Source organism: Helianthus annuus, chromosome 16 (genome assembly GCF_002127325.2).
Source record: "Helianthus annuus cultivar XRQ/B chromosome 16, HanXRQr2.0-SUNRISE, whole genome shotgun sequence".
NCBI lineage: Eukaryota > Viridiplantae > Streptophyta > Magnoliopsida > Asterales > Asteraceae > Helianthus > Helianthus annuus.
In genome coordinates this window covers 183,532,388-183,540,763 of record NC_035448.2, presented here as the reverse complement: position 1 = coordinate 183,540,763, position 8,376 = coordinate 183,532,388, and the positions used below count along the sequence as shown (strand labels likewise).

The following is an 8,376-nucleotide window of genomic DNA, read 5'->3' as shown; positions in this document are numbered from 1 at the left end:
AGATATTGAAATAAGCGATGATTTCTATGTGTTTACTTTTTATTGGTCCCATTTCCATCTGCCACTATATCATTGGACCAAAAATTTATGTTACTCACTTGTCCCTGGGCGTGTCTTTGTCTGCTTCTTTGTGTGAAATCAATTATTTTTAAGGGAGCCTGAGTGAACAGAGAGAGAGGGAGAAAGATACAGGAGCCTGCAGGGTTTCTCTTCAAGATCGATCACCATTCTATTCGATTCATTGCTATAACTTGTAGTGTAACACCCCAAATTTCGTATGTCATAATATAAAATTTTAATTGTAAGGTTTTGATGATAAGAAATGGTAAATATAGTTTTTTACCATTTCTAAAGTTTTATAAGTTTTAGTAAATCTAAATCTTATGTATACTTGAAAGTTAACTAGGTTAGTATGTAAATCTGAGGAAAGTGTCATGTTCTAAAAGAATGAGGGGGTGGAAATGAAAATTTTGGAATTAAAACACTTAACAAAAAAATTTGATCAGTATATGAATATGGGTGTGTGTGTGCGATCGAAAGAAAGGGGCAGGGGAGAAACCCTTCATCCAAAAATCCTACAAATTGACCAAATTGAGAAGGTTAAGAACTGAATTCTAAATGCATGAGTTAGGAATGTTCATCCTCTAAGTGAATTTGGTATCAAGTAAGTTTAATTTTATGTTTTTGGTAAACTTTGATAAAGTGGGTTGTGGAAGTTATGATTATGTATGAAATTAAACATGTATGTTAGATGCTATGAACACTTAGGAATGTAAATTATGCTTGAAATTGTCTATAATGATGATTTGGGGTAAAACCCATTTGAATGAACATGATGATATGATGATGGAACTTGAAATTATCAAGAACTTAGTTTAGGTTAATGTATAGTATGATAAATGGTAGATTTTGGTATTTAATCGTGATGTAGATGCAATGGTAAAGCGATTTTGTTGGTTATAATGGTTCTTGATATAAATTGGGAAAAAGTATGCTTTAATTGCTTGTCCCCATGGCTGGAAACCTTGTACGCACGCCATGTGTTCGATGAAATGTCTAAAAAGTGATGAAATAGTTATCCATACATAGTGCTTTGCAAAAATGTGTAGCATATGAAATGGATGAATAAAAATGATATGAATTAAGAATGTTGGTTTGGAATTGTAGGATTTAAAGAAGGCGGCTCGAGTCAGCCGGGACGCAAACAAGACAAGACAAATGTAAGTTTAATACTTACTCAACTAGTAGAAAATATAGATATTAAAGTTTGATTGAGCATTGATGTTTTTTTGTGATATGGATTGTATGTTGGAATGTCATGTAGTCGAACCGTATGAACGGGTCGTACTAATTGAATGCATGTTGGAATGTCATGTAGTCGAACCGTATGAACGGGTCATATTAATGGAATGTATGTTGGAATGTCATGTAGTCGAACCGTATGAACGGGTCGTACTAATGGAATGTATGTTGGAATGTTATGTAGTCGAACCATATGAACGGTTCGTACTAATATAATGTATGTTGGAATGTCACGTAGTCGAACCGTGTGAACGGGTCGAATTAATGGAGAATGTTATAAAGTTAGACAGGTCTTTGATCAAGTCTTAGTGTGCGAACTTGGTTTAATCATAAAGACCCGTTAGATGGAAAAGTATATATGATAAAAAAACAAAAGAATGATAATTGTTGAAATAAAAGAATGAATATGTTAGATTATTGTTTTGCATATTTAGTTGACTTGTTAAGAATGTTATATGTAAATAGTCCTCTGGAGCAAATCTTGGACCGGAGGAACGAACACACATCGCGCCGTTTAATTGCTTTCGCTCGTCAAGTTCTAAAGGGTGATAGGGTCTTTTGGTTAATGGATGTTTTTGTTTATGTTATAATGTAATGGTTACAACTTTTATGTCTTTTGTAACGTGTCGTAGAATTTATTTGAATGATGATTGGTAAAAACAGGGAATCACTTATAATACGAACGGGTTATGCCCAATTTTTGTTAAAATTAGTATGTCATTATTATTATTATGTTCGAATGTGAAATAAGGGTGTAACATGTAGGTTTTGAGATAATAAGAGCGGAATACGATATGCATGTGAATGGTAGATGGGTGCATTTAAAAGTTTGATGTAGTACTACTTGGTAAGAAAAATGTGTCGTGCAATCATTGTTGTTTGGACACTTATTTAGTGTTGTCATTTCTCATGAAAATCGATATGATTCCTTAACGTGTAATTATAGGTGATGTTATTTCCCATCACAAGTGAATAAGAGTATTAAGAAATAAATACATAATTCTAAAAAATAGAAGATCATGGAATAAGCAATCTAAAATTCTAAATGAGTGTATTATAGTTTATAATCATGATAATTCTAAAAATTAGAAGATCATGAAATGAGTTACCTGAAAATTCTGAATGAGTTGATTATACGTCTATAAACAGAGCTGTTTTCGAAAATCACAAAAATATGGCTCTGTGCAATATAAAAAAATTGGGCCCTATTCGCAGATCTCCATACATTCAAATCCTGGCAAATTGGACCGCAAAATCACAAATCCAGAATTTTGAAAAGGCTCAAAAACATTTATGGTTTATAAATCTAGTTCCTTTAAGATTTTTTTTTTTTTTTTTTTTTTTTTTTTTTTTTTGTAAAACAAGAAGATTTAGATACAATATATATAGAGGTAGGATCATAAGAAAACTACATATAAATGAGAAAACTAAAAAAACTAACTTAAAAAGCTTAAAAACATAACAAATTTTATTTTTTCTTTCAAAAATCACGACTTTTTATGAATAAAAAAACCTTTTTTTTAAAAAAAAATAAATGTTTTACTACACATGTGCATTATATGTACATGTTGCACATATGCATTATATGCTTAGGTTTAGCTTTTGAGTTTAGTTTAGCTTTCATGGTTAGGTTTTTAGGGGGTTCACGTTTAGGGTTTAGTTTTAGTTTTTTTTTTTTTTTTTTTTTTTTTTTTTTTTGTGTGTGTGTGTGTGTGTGTGGGGGGGGGGGTAGGTTTTTGGGTGGTGTCGGTGGGGTGAGGGGTGGTTTAAGTTTTTTCGTATTAATGCACATGTGCAGTACAATTTTTTTTTTTTTTGAAAAAAAGCTTTTCTTATACATAAAAATTAGCGATTTTTATTAAAAAAATCGGTATGTTTTTAGGGTTTTTTTTAGTCAGTTTTTTTGTTTTCTGATTTAAACTAGTTTTCTCATCATCCATCTCACACACACACACACACACACACACACACACACACACACACACATATATATATATATAGAGTAGGAGTTGTGCGGAAAGTGCATTTTTCCTAGAAAGTCTAGGAAGCGATCTGGGCACTCCGATTGGTGTTTTTAATGGCTTAGATCAAATGGATGGCATTTTTGTAATATCTTAGTTATATAATTAGAGACTTTTAATATAGTGAGGGTATTTTGGTAATTGTAAGTGTTTTAAATCAAGAAACTGCCATATCAATAACCAATCCCTTAAATCATGGGATTTCCTCTTTCTTTCTCTCTCTCTCTCTCGATGGCGATGTGTGTTGCGAAAATGCCAGGATTTCTAGGAACAATCACAAAATCATCATCAACACTTGTTTTTTACGTCAGCCAGATGTTGTGACAACATCATACATCATCATCGACAACAGGTTTTGGAGGGCACGATTTTTTTGAGAAGAAAAACATGATCATCATTCATATTAGCGGCAACATCATATCAAGTATTAATCATCATCACGTGAATAAGGAAGATTGTAAGTTATTAATTTTGTCATTCTTCTTTTATATTATATTATGAGGAAGATGATGATTTTAATCGTTGGTCGGCCGGTGATGTTTCCCTATCGGTTGTTGTTTTTCATACCTGTTTCAATTTTTTTTATCTATCATTGAATCGGGTTCTTTTTTTGACATCTGAATATGTTGATGATGGCAGTGTGTTTTAAGATTTATATATATATATATATATATATATATATATATATATATAGAGAGAGAGAGAGAGAGAGAGAGAGAGAGAGGGGGGGGGGGAAGGTTAACATACATTACGGCTTAACGTACATCACGTACGACAGGTAATTACGCACGTTCATTTTAAAATCACGCATGTTATAACTCATAAATCCAAAATCACGCATGTTGAAACACAATAATCACGCATATTGAAAACATTAATCACGCATGTTATAGAACAAATCACGCACGTTGTTGTACGTGAAGTATGTTAAGCCATAATGTACGATATACTTTATATATATATATATATATATATATATATATATATATATATATATATATATAGATAGAAATGGGATCAGGAGAAAACACCCTAAAGTGTGATAACGCATCCTGATTGAACACGTGGCGTGAGATATAACCAGGGTATGAGGGGCTTTTTTGTCTTTTCAATCTTCGTTTTTGTCACACCCCCAAAATCCACCTGCGGAGTATCACCGCTTGGGAGCGTGACTGACCAGGATCAACCCACCAATCATATTGAACATGTAATTAATACGTAAAAGTAAATGCCGTTCAACCACCAATATGAAAGGTGTTCAAAATATAAGTATGTTATCACTGTTTAGCGGAGCGTATAAATAAAACCCAACATAATAAAGTATGAAATGTCATAAAGTGTTTAACGAAACATTCACGATTCGTGTCCACAACGACCAGCTCCTCCCTGTGCAAGCTCCATGTACCTAACGACCTGCAAGGCATGTAACAGAGGACCAACAACTAGTTGAGCGAGTTTACAGAAAGTAAGTGCGTAATAGTAAGTTCGTTTATAACACGTGGCTCTACTGGGCCGATAGTATGTTCTATTGAAGGGGGCTTCCCATGTTGTATATCCACTAGACTATTCGTAACCATAAGTGTTCTTCACAACCGAGAACAGTAGTACGTACAAGCTTTACGTAGGTTTTACGTAAGTGTCCTTCTGTACCGGAGGACAGTGGTACGCGTGGGGTTTACGTAGGTTTTACGTAAGTGTCCTTCCTGACTCCGGAAGACAGTAGCATGTTATTGTTTACGTAGGTTTTACGTAAGTGTCCTTCCTGACTCCGGAAGACAGTAGCATATTCCTGTTTACGTAGGTTTTACGTAAGTGTCCTGCTTAATCCGAGGACCATGGTAGATAGTCTAGTAACCGTGTATGTACGCGTAATTTTTCAATTCCATCATTCAACCCATTCCCTATACCCCGGGAATCCCATGCCTTAGTAAGAGTGTGAAATCACCTTGGTTTGCTCGGTATGTTATTGCTTCTAGGGTTAATTAAAGGTCTAAGTCCGTTACACACGACCTAGGATACATTGCACATGATTCGATGTAAGTGTTTGCAAACAATTAGGGTTTACAAGTCTTTGATATCTAAGCAGTTGTGATTCGTGTGATAGTTGTGTACAGAATGATATGATGAGATTGTTCACACATACAGGATCATGCAGTTACATTCAATAGCATACAGTCATATACAGAACATACAGTAAGCTTTAACACTGGTGTTTATCATAAACTCAGGTTATACATCACTTGTAAAGCTCGGAGCATATAAATATCATATGAACTTTAGACTATGAAACTCAATTGAAAGTATTGTAGCATCAAAAGTCGGGAACATATATCATATTGTGAAATTCGGTCTATTAATCATACAATTAAAGGTGACACCATGTTTTAATCACAGGGGTCGGACATAACAACACCAATAAAAGGTCAGGCAACATTCCAATGTAAGAAATTCGGACCAAGGGTTACGAAGCATGAGGGTTGAACTAGCATATACAACAAACTTGGATTATGAGCATGTGTCGCCAAAAAACTCGGACCCAAAGCTCCCCCCCCCTTACAAACTCGGACAGGGGAGCTTCCCCTTCACAAAGTCGGACATGGGGCTTGCCCCTTTAAAACTCGGACACCCCCTCCCTCACTTGAGAAACTCGGACTCCTCACACCCCAAAAGTCGGACCCTTGTTCACCCCTTTTAAGTTCGGACATCAACACACCACAAAAGTCGGATCCCCTGATGCTCATTACTAAAAGTCGGACCATTTAAACCAGTCCAAAAGTCGGACTACATTTGGTCTTAAAAGTCGGACCATGAGTATTCATTTAGAACTTCGGACCTTCATAATCATTTCAAGAGTTCGGATCTTATTATTAAGCCACAACAAAAGTCGGACTATTCATAACATGTAAAATGTTCGGACCATATGCATAGTTGTTAAAAGTTCTGACTATGATTATCATTCAAAAGTTCTGACTCAAAACCCTAGTCGCGCACGGAACATAAAATAAGCAATATAACAATTACGTTCTTTGGTGTTCACACGATCAGGAAACCCTAATTCTTTCATGTACATTGCAGTAATCCAACAATCAATCAATCATTCTACATATAATGTATCTTAATCATCAGACAATCGATTACACCACTAATCAACATCATTACACAATAAATCAGAATTCAATCCACTAATTACAGAACTAGTATGTGAAGAACTAGGGTTTACATGAATCACACAATCAAGAATCAACAAAAAAACAATGATTAACTATTACCTTGGATTGATTCTAGACAAAGAGAGGAAATCAAGAGTGATGAAGAACTTGTGCCAATGATGAGGATGATGATTGCCAGAGAGGGTTAGAGAAAGTGAAAGTACGTGTTTTGATTCTTGTGTGATGATTAGTGAAGGAGATTAGGGTTAAGAATGATTAAAGTTTCACTATTAGCACTAAGCACCCTTAAGTATTATCTATTACAGTTTCAACACCACATTCAAGTATTTGTCAAGTCTTTCAGAAGTAACACATAACCATGCACAATTACAATACACTTTATCGAATCCAAAACATATACAGTTACAAAGCAAACCAATTGTGTAAGTAAACACTAAGCAGTGAACGTGCAATAATTGCGAAAGTGGAATCTTGGAAACTCGAGTTGTCACATTATCCCCAACTTGAAAGAAATTTCGTCCCGAAATTTAGCATGCGGTTACTGAGGAAGCCAGGTAAGTTGTATCGTTTACTGGTTTTCCTAGGGTGTCACATCATCCCACCGTTGATTTGGAATTTCGTCCCGAAATTCAGTAGTAGCTTCAGCCTCAGTAGTGGTTGCATTGGTTCCGAATAACTGGGGATACTTGAGTTTCATTTGATCTTCACGCTCCCAGGTGAACTCTAGGCCGCGACGGGAGTTCCAGCGAACTCGTACAAGAGGTATTCTAGTGTTCTTGAGGACCTTAACATCCCGGTCCGTGATTTCAACTGGTTCCTCGACGAACTGCAACCGCTCGTCGATAGTGAGTTCCTTCAAAGGAACTATGAGGGTCTCATCTGACAGACACTTCTTCAGATTCGACACGTGGAAAACATTGTGAACTGCACCGAGTTCAGCTGGTAGGTTCAATTTACCAATGATTTCGAATGGTCCAACATACCGTGGATTTAGTTTACCTCGTTTACCAAAACGAACCACACCCTTCCAGGGTGAGACTTTGAGTAGCACTCGATCCCCAACTTGGAACTCGAGTGGTTTTCTGCGTTTATCAGCGTAGCTTTTCTGGCGATCACGAGCTGCCGCCATGCGTTGTCGTATCTGTGCAATTCGTTCAGTAGCATCAACTACCATTTCTGGACCTGTAATCTGACTATCCCCCACCTCTGCCCAACAGAGAGGTGACCGGCATTTACGTCCGTACAATGCCTTGAATGGAGCGGCCTGAATGCTGGTGTGGTAACTGTTATTGTACGAAAACTCCACTAACGGGAGATGCTTTTCCCAGCTGTTGCCAAAATCGATAACACATGCCCGAAGCATGTCTTCTAAAGTTTGGATAGTGCGCTCAGACTGCCCATCCGTCTGAGGGTGATAGGCTGTGCTCATGTCTAATCGAGAGCCAAAAGCTTTGTGCATTGCTTGCCATAGTTCTGAAGTGAATCGTGCATCCCGATCCGAAATAATAGAGGTTGGCACTCCGTGCCTTGAAACAACTTCTTTCAAGTAGACGTCTGCTAAGGTAGAGAACTTATCCGTTTCTTTGATAGCCAAGAAATGAGCAGACTTTGTGAGTCGATCTACGATCACCCAAATAGTATCATTCCCACGCTGGGATCTAGGCAGACCAGCAACAAAATCCGTGGAAATTTCTTCCCATTTCCACTGTGGTATCTTGGTCGTTGCAGTAGGCCTGAGGGTTTCTGGTACTCCGTCTTGACTCTCGCACAAGTCAAACACTTGCCGACGTAAGTTGCTATGTGGGCCTTCATGCTAGGCCACCAGTATGTAGTTCTAAGATCTTGGTACATTTTATCCGAACCTGGATGTACCGAGTAGCGAG

The 8,376-nt window shown here is 36.7% G+C and overlaps 1 long non-coding RNA gene across 1 annotated transcript; it reads left to right on the top strand.

Moving 5' to 3' along the window:
- The first annotated feature begins 394 nt into the window (after nucleotides 1-394).
- Nucleotides 395-1,946, top strand: LOC110916647. The gene is made up of 2 exons (XR_002579898.2): nucleotides 395-664; nucleotides 1,168-1,946. It is a non-coding gene; the product is annotated as an uncharacterized LOC110916647 (long non-coding RNA).
- Nucleotides 1,947-8,376: the final 6,430 nt, after the last annotated feature.